A 12,209-nucleotide genomic window follows, 5' to 3' on the forward strand; every position below is an offset into this window, starting at 1 on the left:
ACTACAAACACCACTTTTCAAACGAACAGGTGCCTTCAATATCCCTCATATGTCAGCGCTCACCCGGAGCATATTTGTCGTAATGGAATTGCGTTCAGTCAATCACGTGGTTTACCGAGGAAAGGGGAGGGGGAGGCCGGGCGACGATGAGGGTGTCGGGTCTCGGAAGGCAGTGGCCATCAAATCTGGCGGGAAGCGTTTCAATCGTCTGCATATATATCCGCCCTGAAACCACATTCAGATCACGACTGTGTGTCTGCATGTTAGCCGTGTTCAATCGCCGGATGAATCGAAGAAAGTTTGCATCAGCTGTCCGACATCTCTGTCGCTCTTTAGTTCGCCCATTTTCAAATGGACTGTCAAATCTATAGGTTCTGCCGATTAAACAGGAATTCATGTGTAATGCGGTTCCCCACCGATGTATGTGAACATGATGCATGTATGAAATGATGGCAGGTAGTGTTGTAAAAAGGTGACGTCAGATGCATATGTAGTATTTAATAGCCGATATTGCGGAATATTTGCGACGTAATTACTGTGATGATAATGATGAACATTTTGTGAGGGAAAGGAGACTGAATCTTTTTATTATCTACGGTTCGTAGGGATTGTAGAACATATTTCCCCCAATAGAAATGTCCCCGAAAGATGAGTAGCGCAACCAATTGACAATGACACTGCAGGGGAGGTTGTCTAGTTGAGAAGACCCTGGCGCTGTGACTGAAAGCGATGGCACACGCAGCAGTTACGGAAAGAAAGTAATGCAACTGCCTCAACTTAGAACGCATCAGGAACACTGCGATATGAATCGGCATAATTGGCGTAGCAAGCAGCGGAAAATTTCTGTTTAGGTTCATCGTCGCTCAGTCAGCCCCGTACGTAATCAATCGTGAAAAACTGACAGATTTGCGTTCCCTCCGAAATCAAATTAGGCCGAGATAATTTGACGCAGCATGTCGGTCCTGATTAAGAGTTGTTCTCTACACTTCGTGAAATTGCTTAATCTAGGAACATGAAAATCAAGAAGGGTGTGCCTGTCGTTTGTACTAAAGATCGTTCAATTTCTTTTATCTTTATTGCCAGTTCAGAAAGGTACCGATGGACGGTCCTATGGACGGACGCATTTGAACAGTTCAGCACACATATTCTCTGCCAACTTCATGTTTAACATTGCGTAGAATATCCGGGACGTACTCCCACGTTTTGGCGGGAAGTACTCCCACGTTTTGGCGGGAAGTACTGGGTCTTTCGTCTGTTAGTCAAGGAATACATGAGTCACGTGGACGTCCCACTGTTCGCGGAGTGGATTCTCTCAGCGCGAGTCTCAGAGACGGAGGATGAAATATCTTTGCGAATTTGCATTCGACTGAATGAAAGTCGGCCATTTCACTCTCTACATTCCCGCCGAATGTAATCCGCCAAGTTCAATTCCCGGTTAAAAATATAAAACAAACTTTCTCCCTTCGCAAATTCAGGTTTTCTTTCTCTTCAAATTATGGTTTCTGATGTTGAAAGCATTGAACCCTTGATTAATGAGATTTCGTACAGGAAATCGGGAGATCGTTATCAGTTAATAAGCCTGGATAGTGTCTCATCAAACCGGACAATATATTACATTCTGAATGGCCCTGTTAAATATGAATGTTATTTCATATGTATTCCATAACGAACATCAGTCAAGTGTGCCCGCCAGCCGATACATCATGGCCGTTGTGTCTTTTCAAGTTGGATGTCTTTTGTTTCCAAAGGTTTCCATCTTTTCTTTCACTGCGCAGGAGCCTTCGGTCAGGGTTTTAATGTCAGGAAAACGACCGAACGAGCGGTTTCATCGACAGTTACCACAGAAACGCGGAGATTCGGAGGCGGCGCGGAGTTCTGACGACGGATATCGACACTTGGCAATTTTATAACAGTCACAATGCCCTTCATTCAACTCCTTCAGAGTCAATACATAGAGTGTTACAGACAGAACAACCGTAGCGGTAAAGCGATCAGACGCATATTTGAGCGTCTAATGATGCTAGTTAGCCGCCGAGGAATCCATAGATTTAGGCAAGTCACGTGTACAGCTGAAAAGGAGCCACAAATGTCGAAATTGTTCTTTTGTGTCTATGAAAAAAAAAACACTGGGTAAAAAACCGGTTGATTTTGCTTTTGGGTAGAAAGCCTAGAGCTGAATACGATTGTAGTGTGTACGGATGTTCCAGTGATCTGCTCGCATACAGCAGAGCAGTCTGGAAAAAAGTACGAGCGATAGATTGCCTATACAAAACCTACACCGACAACCTTACCGCCATTTTGATTCGTCAAGTAAACGATTATATAAAGTTAAACCGACATTAATTCAATCATTTCAAACGATGCTTTAAATTCCAACAAAATACCTACAACACTCGCCTGATTAGAGAGCTCTAGGTCATTAATTATATTTTTTTTTGAATCGTAAATTTTTTCTGTATATCCTGTCACACAGAATGATCTCCGACTTCATGTGTCGCGTCCCTCGCTTTGTTAATACGTAACACGTTGGTGGTGATTTAGGGAAAGTGGCGCGAAAAATCATTTTGGCGGGCATGTGGTAGGCCTCTGTCTACACATACGGTAATAGAAAACTATGACATAGTAAATGGAAAACAACAGTGGGAGATGTTCCCGTAAATTTCACGTTACCGCTAAGCTAAATAGCTCGTCAAGCACTCTCACGGCTGGTTTACGTCGGACAAAATATCATATTTTAAACCAATGATTTATTTTCCATTTCAGATCCATAACGGGCTTAATAGTGATCGGGAATAGTACTCAGGAGGCTTTCGGGTTTTGAATTAGCACGCCTGTCATTGTGTGTAATGGATTTAGTTCACAGCACACCATATCGTCTGCACCAGGTGAGTTGCATGCAATCAGCTCTGTAACTAGTTTAGGCTTATCGCACTAAATAAGATTTCCTGACCTATTTTGGTTTTCATTTTGACGAAAAGTCTCGCCGTATTATCTCGATTCAGCGGAATGGCTAAAGTGCGAATGACTTTTAAATTTGAAAGACAGTAAATAGATTAAGACTATCGCAATTACGGCGTCAAGTCCTTAGAAAACGATCTCCCGCGTATAAGATAAGAAATCGAGAGTTTAGACGCGCCACCTAGAGTCGGGTGAAAATTTATCGCTTAGATAACGCGAGAGCGGGAGCGTTTCCAATTATCTCGTAAATTCAGGACTCGAACTGATAAGACTGATATTAGTCCCGCAGTCTATACTTTACCTAATTCACATCCAAATTTGTTGATTTTTAACATTCTTGTACTAAGCAAGGTGACTGACGTCACCGCTTGATGGCCCAGTGTACTGACATTTACTGTGGACTGCTAAACAGTCATTATCGTTCGCCGAGTTAGCACTTGAGCCATTGACAGTATTTCGCGATTCGCTGGATGCCACAGATATTTTGTTTGGGCGACTTATTGCATTGCATCAATTTTTGTTGAAGAAGAAAGACGAGGAAGTCAGACTGGGAACATACGGTGATAAACAGACAAGAATACACAAAGCTTTGATCAACGGTTTCTACTACTGACAGACGTTTTTCGTTGATTGTCACCCCGGCTGTAATTAACGTCACACACGATTTTTTACCGTTAAAACCATATATTACAACGTCGTTGATTAAATCTACCCTTTTTAAAGGAACATGAAATATGACGCTAACTGGACGTTTCGTCAAAAGCGTTGGCAAGTATTACAAATAATGACCTTCGTATTTACTCATTAAAACGAGCCATTTTTATTGAATTTCTAGTCTCAGATTTTGACACTGTTTGGCTAGCGTTATCAGTGAGATCAATCGCAAGGATGTTCACCATTTCGATATTCTACACAAAATGCACACACTATATGACCATAAATCTGCTACCGCTGTCTCGCTGCTCATTTGAATAAAAGCGCAGATCGACACTCGGGGAGCAATTTAAATTTAAACGACTATGGTGTGTACTCTTGCTATGAATTAATATACCTTTATCTTACAGTTTTAAATGACCTCGTCTTATTCCCAAGTAGCATATTAAAATAAAAATACAAAACAGAAAGAAAATCCTGTGGTTGGAAGTAATTTATCTCCGCGTATGGAGCGCCTGGGGTAAACCGCATTAATTAGATTGACAATATTACATTAAGTCTCCCTGAGTGCACTTTAATACTTCGTACATTTTGTGACCTTGTGACCTTGACTGTTTTCCTTTACTTTGTTGGAGCGCTCAGTGCGAGTTATGACCTCTATTCGGAGTCACGCCCCGATGAGATTATTATCGAAATTGTCATGAGACTAATTTATCTTTCTTTCTGTCCAAGTTTCATTAATTTTGGTTACCATGGTGAGTGATGTTTATGCTTATCATTTCGACTATGCTGGGGAATTTGTGTGTTAATTCCATGGGAATATACTGGCCTCAGAGCTGAATTTGAATCCAAAAATGATGATAGTACGTGGAAGCGATTTCTGTCGTACAATGGGACCATAATTCAGTTGTGGTTAACGGCTACTGCCTGTATTTGCCTAAATTAAGGGCATCGTTGACCTGGATTTAAGTACGGGAACTGCGGTCATTGTTTTGTCTACGTCAGGTCTGATGGATTATTTAAAAATAATCTTTTAGTAGGTTCTGTTGTAAAATAGATCCATTGGAAAGGAAGGAGCGAGTCGTCTGCCAAAAGTGACGTATGTTTTGGCGCGCATGTATAGATTAAATGCCAGCAATACACACAACACCTATGCAGTTTCATAAAATCGACAAACAGAAATTCGACGGCTGGTGTAAAGAACAAGGGTTATAAATTCTTCTTTGTGTTCTTATATTTATAAATAACAGACTTTTAAAAGCAGTTTTGTGCTTGTCGTTATGTAGAACGCAATATGCTCACGCACAAAGTATTATTACTGCAAGTGGATATTTCTGAAAACCGAACGTTTCTCAGACGTCGACGTAGCCTTGTCATCGCGCAGACGGTAAAAGGTACGCAGGATGCGCATGTATCGCGCGTCCCTTGTAATTTGAGTTAAAATGTATAGAATGCGCCGCGGGGACAGATATTCGGACTTTCAAACCTTACAACTCTTTTCCGATCTACCACTTGTGGGGGTTCAGTTTAAAGCTCTTGATGTAAGAAAACTTTTCGCAGTCTTAGTTTTTCGAAAATCGAAAACTTCATTTTTCTCCTTGGAGTTAACACAGGGATGGGGGCCATTCTGAATTTCAAATATCAGTAAATATTGGGTAATTTATTTCTCCAGTACCAAATTTTGCACGGTGACCCAAAATTTTTATTCTTGATTTTGAAAGAGAATAATTGAAATATCTCCCGGGGAAAGTTTGAGTAAAAAATTTAGTCTCTCACTTTCGAGCTTTCGAGGCGCATACTACCTTAAACTCTGGCGGACAAGTTTGACAAGTTTGCTTCAAGAATGCACTGCCGAGCGATTAGGTTTAGATTAATCTACACAACTCAAACTGTCATCGTAAAAAAGCCAACATATCGATAGTAGTGATATTCAGTGTGAAATAATCGGTTGATAAAAATATTGTTTTTGTGCAAAGATCTGTCATGTCTGTGAATACTGATCATCTAGGGCCTAATCAAGAAAACGAAGTCTTGGAGGTACTCAATTACACTCAATTACCGTAGAACGCGCCTCGGGGACAGATATTCGGACTTCAAAATTTTATCAGTTCTCTTCTGATGTACTTACTTCTGGGGGTTCATATTTGAGTGCTTTCTGTAAGAAGTTTCGAAAATCGAAACTTTTATTTTACCCCATAGAGTTACATGTAAAACAGTGATGGCGGCCATTTTGAATTTGAAATATCGTGAAATCTTACCGTAGTGAGGTAATTTTCTCTCTAGTACCAAATTTTGGCCGGTGACTCTGATTTTTTTTTTATTTGGTAAGAGAATGGTCGAAAGTTTCATTGAGGAAAGTTTGAGGAAAAGTTCTAGTCATACACATTGGAGGTGCATATTACCTAAGAGAGCATTTTTTTTCGATATCACGGATTTTGATTGGAAATACATTGTTCACTGTATGAATCGACAGAAACTCGTCGCTCACACTCAAGCGCAAGTCAGAAACTATCCATCCTATTGCCTCGTAATATGTTTTTGGAGGATTAAGACCTGATGTCATGGCGACATTGCATATAGAGAATATTCCCATGGGGTAGTGTTTACACTTAGGGTCTTGCTGTGAATTAAGCTCACTTTCTCGGTTGAATTGAAAATAATAAATGATGTCGGTAGACTGCAGATTTAAAAAAAGGAAAGTTTCAGAAGGTCAGTAATTGCCGTAGTCGTATCAATCCAGCTCTCGTACCGCACATAAATTTTGAAAATGCATTTTTCAACTGTTGTGTCACCATCGTCTAAGGAAGCGCCGTCTTATCCTGTCCGGTGCCGAGCATGCGCAGAATTGATTCCCTCGTAATGAAACTGTCGTACAGAATTAGTTCTGTCAGGCAGATTCTGAAGAGAGAAGTAATACCCGCAAATATCATGGGAAATATAAAACGATAAAACGCTTGAATATGGTGCGGTTACAGAGATAACAGCAAATGAAACAATTCGGCCCAATGCGGTTTGTATATTACCATTAAATGGAAATGTTTGTTCGCATGGACTGTGACCCGCTTTCGAAGACAATATTTCAAGTTGTAGGGAAAAAAAGAGTGGCTCTACTTTTGTACAGCGAGATCTGCTTATAGTAGAGAAGATATATCCTGCCATAGACCCTTGAGACTTTCGGTGTATCGTCGCGCTCTCCAAAGTTTTTATTGTCGTCTGCTTAAAATGTTTTAGATACCAGTATCAAAGAAAGCATTTAGATTCTATCATGGAATGAGACTTTGTTTACTCCTGTATACCGATTATGCATTTGTGAAAATCAGTCAGTATGACTGACCGATCAACCAACTGAGATAAAATAAAATTAGATAAACGGACTAAACGATAATATCATAATGATATAATACAATGTAATACAATATGATATTATGTTATATCTTATCATATCATATCATAAGACAATGATATGATGTAATATGATATCCCATCAAATCATAATTACTGTATATTATATAATGTAATATTATATTATATTATATTTTAATATATTATATGAATATTACATGACAATACATTACATTGCGTTATATAATATAACATTACATGTAAATTAAATTACATTATATACTGAGGTAATTGACTAGCCAGCGGATAATTATCAGAATATGTTGTCTGGAAGTAAAACTGAAGACTTTTTACAGCCTGACTTGGATTCCAGTGAATGGTATTTCTAACTTAAAACTACTGTCACAATAGTTTACCCTTTATCAAGCAATCATTGAGTATTTTAATACGAATTCATATGACAATATGATATTTTTCTCTGACATAGACGTGTTTTGAGTTCGTCAGGAATACCAGCATTTAACCACAGCCATCGATCAATGGCGTTAGTGTGTGTATAGTTATGAAAGCCCCTATCGTCTCAGCATCAACGAGGTATCAGTGTCGTAGCTGCGTTTCATAGGTAGGGCCTGTTTTACGCGAGTGTAGAGTCTTTGCATTGGTGTGTTTGAATGCCGCGGTATACTAGTGACATTTAGAGTAAAATGCTCAGAAAAAGATGATTGAACGGCGCACGTAATACGGCGACATGGTTCCGATGTGATTTTGCGATGGACATGCATGTCCATGAAGACGGTTATGACGCAATAAGTTAAAGGCATACAGTCGTCGGAACTGCACTCAAAGGTGGTATGTATGGGACCCATACGACCAATGCAGACATAATTTAAATATTGCGGCTATGATGATGACGTGCTTATAAATATCATGCACGAAATACATTGTTTGTAAACAAGAAACTCGCACAGGCGCAGTTCCGACGGCGGTTTCCCTTTAATAAGAGGCATCAGAATATTCTTTTGCAAAAGGGAGACTTTTATTTTATTTATTTGTTTATTATTTGTTTGCTTGTTTGTTTGTTTCAAATTACGCAATTTGATAGACTTACGGATCTGAGATACTGTGAGGACTCATTGGTTATAATAGGATATGAGCAGAATTAAAAAAAAGATTGAAGACGTCATTTAAAGATAGGAAAAAGTAATCGTGGTACTTAGATGGACACGTACTGAACAGATTTAAAAGCATTGTGTCAAATCGGTTACTCAATATGTGCCTGTATATCAGCTTATTTGATCTCCAAGCACGCAGTGGAATCGGTCAGAAGAGTTCCAGCAATTACTCAACCATACATACCTGTTTTTGTCATTTGTGCGACTTCACATATGAAGAAGTGGAATGAATTTGGAAGCTGTAGCAAATCTGCCCAACAAATAAGACGGTTCGGAAAACAAGTTCATTTTCAGAATTTTAATATTTTTCAAATGGCTCGGCGGATGAGACATTTTGGCGTCTCGTTTTGATAAAAGTTATCAACGGGCTGCCACGATGGAACAGGAACGTGCTTACGTCGATTATGTCGGCACATCATGACTAATTGAAATGTCTTACCGGCGTCGAATCGCGTTATACTCAAACACGAACCCGACAAATATCCAATCTGCAGGCTATGTCTTTGCGGGAAAATCTCCAATTATTAAACTGTTTTCGGTTTAAGGAATGCGATATGTCAACAACCCCTTTCTATGAAAATGAATTTGAAAAATATTTATGCAAGTTTGTTCGTCATCCGTAATTTTCAAATTTACACATCGCATAATACCGCGTTATAGGAGTAGGGGAATACCGGTACAGAACCGTCGTTAAACCGTAAGTGAAATCACATGGTGGCCAGGAAGAAAAACAAACAAACAAATAAATAAATAAACAAGCAAACAAATACTAAAAATATAAACAAACATACAAACAATCATACAAATACACAAATAAATAATAAACACACAGAAAAACATAAACAAATAGATAAACAAATAAACATACAATATCATAGAACGTTGAATAAAAAACATACAAACAAAAAAGCAGACAATTGTGTACACACACACACACACACACACACACACACACACACACACATATATATATATACACAAAATGTATACAATGTGCCCTCCCGGTTATCACCATAATGGCTTTATGGCAATACAATATCATAGAACGTTGAATAAATAACATACAAACATACAATATCATAGAACGTTGAATAAATAACATACAAACAAATAAACAGACAAATGTATACACACACACGCACACACACACACACACACACACACACACACACACACACACACATATATATATATATATATATATATATATATATATATATATATACATACATGTGTACATACATTTGTCTGTTTATTTGTTGGTGTTATTTATTTAACGTTCTATGATATTGTATGATTGTTTGTTTGTTTATCTATTTGTTTTTTGTCTTTGTGTTTATTATTTATATGTGTATTTGTATGCTTGTTTGTATGTTTGTTATATTTTGTTTATTAATTTGCTTATTTGTTTATTTGTTTGTTTGTTTTTCTCCCTTGCCCCCCCCCCTGTGGTGAAATGACAACAGGCAAGACAAAGAAGTTAATTACATTCAAACTTTTATTAAATTGCCAGTGAACTAGAGGGAACAAATACATATGCAAAAAATATGTTGAGAGAGAGAGAGACAGAGAGACAGAGAGAGACAGAGACAGAGACAGAGAGACAGAGAGACAGAGAGACTTTAATGTTATAATTTGAAACCAGTCAAAGAAAACGCAAATCTATATAGGGCTCACTGTGCATCATTAGCAAAAAACTGACTGTAATATGACACCATTTAAAGCAGAATGTCAAGAAAATTGCAATAAACATCGGTGTCAAAGCATACCCATGGAATGTAATACTACTGTTCGGTCGCTAGGCAACAAAATGGTCTCATCATATAATCCGGTGGATGAGTCAAAGGCTTCCATAGCAACGTTGTGTTCCATTACCTCTGTGATGTTGAAGTAATTTATATTTTTTTATTGATTTACCTGCATTTTGCTTTGTTCGTACACTAACAATAACCCAAGCATTTCAAGGGAGATATATTTGCAGCTTGTTCGCAATCCGGTGACCGTGTGCAGTAACTGACCGGCGATAAGTGCCTGCTCATTTCGAATTACAACCTTTGAATGTTCAAGACGCGCTTTTCATCTTAAAATTTAACTCTCCAGTAAAGAAAGAACTTAAGCTTTTCGGGACAAATTGGATATCTTAATGCAAAGAAAGTGCAACACTTGCAATATCCCCGGAATTCCACTCTCCCTGATTATTATGAGGTTCGTTTTTTAAAAAAAAACGCAAGATAAATGACTTCCATTTCACATATTTCTCGGTGATAAAATACGATTTGAATGAGTAAAGGATACAAACATTAAAAAAACGCAATAATCACGTCCGAAATTGGTCGCGAGTCGATCTTTACTTTTGAAACGACTATCGTCATCTGCTACAAACTTCAAAAGCAGTCGAATGGTTTCTGAGTGTGAATAGTTTTAAATTTGGCGAAAATGCTAGCTTAGCAGAATGTACGCAGTTATTGCCTATGAATCAGCAGAGAGAGAGAGAGAGAGAGAGAGAGAGAGAGGAGAGAGAGAGAGAGAGAGAGATATGTTGGAAAATCTGTTTTAGAGAATATGTCGTCACCTATCCCGGACGCACATCACGTTCTAGTCACCCGCCATTGTTGCAAAGCTGCAGACGACACTACGGTCATGTGACCGGGCACTTTTCCAAATTTGGTCAGAACTATTTCCCTAGGGAAATAACTTTTCAAAAAATACCCTCTGACGTCACTTTTGTCGATCTGGTGGGGACTAGACGTATCTATTTTCTCGTCACGTGACGTATTCTGGCCAATCGCGACACGGAATGAGCATGTGGCGTGTTATAAAAAACACCTATAAGGGACTGGTCAGTTTCTTCAGCCTGGGGGGGGCCGGTGGATTCATGGGGGGGGGTCACCCTGCTTTTGACTTTGGTGATAGGGGGGGTCACCATGTTTTTGAAATGCCCAATAGGGGGGTCAGTGTGTTTTTGAATTTTGACACAGGCTCATCATTGCCTAAAATGCTAGTGTCATCCACAAATTTCATCATTCAGTTGTATTTTTCGGCGCGCCCTTCGGGCGCGTAACTTTAATAATCAGTCATATTTTTCAGCACGCCCAACTTTAACATATCAAGCATACATACATCAGAGATATCTGTATGTTCAATATTTTTCAGCGTGCTCTTCAAGCTCATTACTTTAATATATCAGACATTTTTCAGCATGCCCTTCAGGTGCATGACTTTAATATACAAGGCATATATATCAGAGATATCAGGATGTTTCATATTTTTCAGCGCGCCCTTCGGGCGCCATACTTTAATAAATCAGAGATATCTTGATTTTTGCTAAGTGAAAGTGAATCTGCATTTCATATGAAAAGGATGACAAATTCCTGATACTTTTCTGTTCTCTCCATGAGAATTCAGTATGAAAAAAGCAACATGCACAAATATTTCAAAATATATATTTGATACAGTGACTTATTTTAGAGAGAGAAAAATGACAAGATATCTTTCCTTCTCATTGATGCAATTATTTTCCTTTGTGTCACAGGTTTTCTGTAGAAAGATGCTTTTTTATGAACAAAATAACAGTTAAAAAAAGCAGTTTTGTCATTATTAGCTGTGCTTTTATGGTTTCAATGTTACAAGAAAAGGTCCTCTCAGACACTGTACACATCAGAATTGGCTAAAAAAGCTCTCTATGGCTCCTCAGGAGATTTAATTGGATGGTTGGCAAGTCTTAACACCCATCAAAGTTTTTGAATCACTGCTTTTTCCTCTTTGATATTAATGATTGACATCCATTTCTGTACAACAGTTCAGGACATCTGGTTAAGCATAGAAAGTGTGAAATACATTCACAGCTCATTCAAAATACAGCTCATTCAAAATGTACTGTATTCAAACTTTAAGATTGACACTTTGAAATTCCTATCTTACAACTGACATGTTAACAATTTCATTAAAACATAGAATGACTATTTAAAATATAAATATATATGTAAAATATAAAATATATATATATATATATATATATATATATATATATATATATATATATATATATATATATATATATATATATATATAATTTATGTCCAC

General features: G+C 38.1%; 1 protein-coding gene across 1 annotated transcript in view; it reads left to right on the forward strand.

Moving 5' to 3' along the window:
- LOC139122883 (uncharacterized) overlaps window positions 1-12,209 on the forward strand; it is a 103,099-nt gene that overhangs the window by 62,758 nt on the left and 28,132 nt on the right. The window contains exon 3 of the mRNA XM_070688718.1: window positions 2,764-2,885. The gene's annotated coding sequence lies outside the window, so the exon portion shown is untranslated. The remainder of the gene's footprint in view (window positions 1-2,763; window positions 2,886-12,209) is intronic.

The sequence above is a fragment of the Ptychodera flava genome, chromosome 22 (assembly GCF_041260155.1).
Source record: "Ptychodera flava strain L36383 chromosome 22, AS_Pfla_20210202, whole genome shotgun sequence".
In the NCBI taxonomy this organism is placed as follows: Eukaryota; Metazoa; Hemichordata; class Enteropneusta; family Ptychoderidae; genus Ptychodera; species Ptychodera flava.